Here is a 607-nt window from a genome sequence, read left to right as displayed (position 1 = left end):
CTGGTCTTGGACTTGTCTTGGACTCGACTAAGGTGGTCTTGACTACAGCCCTGGTTTTTACACGCAACTTAACGTCTGCTTTCTCATCTTACACATCACGCTCCTCTGTTACGGCGGCCATTTCCCTAGATTTACTCACTAACGTTGTGGAAACACCAGCATGGAAACTAAATGCACACGCCCTGCATTACTTCTAATTCTAAGTCGTTTTTTTGCACAATGTGTTCATTAATTTTTGGTTATGCAAAACAATTGACAAAACACACCACTTCAGTTCAACAGTTGTTTCCTAGCCCAACACAAAAAAAGAAACAGAACACATCTTCTCCCATACAAAAATACACAAAGGTATCAGACAAGAGTCAATATAAATGTACAACAAATATTGCAAGGTACCCATAAACCAAGTGTACTTTACACATAAAAGTTACATTTACCAGCAAGACACTATAACAGAAAAAAATAACAAATAACACTAATACATAGTTACACCTCCTGTAAGAAATTACCCATATTAGTGTTGTTAATGTAGTAATTAAACGGCTCTCCAAATACTATATCACTCCTCTAGTAAACTAGTAGTCACATGAAATAAAACAATAAAACA

Source organism: Etheostoma spectabile, unplaced genomic scaffold (genome assembly GCF_008692095.1).
Source record: "Etheostoma spectabile isolate EspeVRDwgs_2016 unplaced genomic scaffold, UIUC_Espe_1.0 scaffold379, whole genome shotgun sequence".
Taxonomy (NCBI): Eukaryota; Metazoa; Chordata; class Actinopteri; order Perciformes; family Percidae; genus Etheostoma; species Etheostoma spectabile.
Note: the sequence above shows the minus strand (reverse complement) of the source record.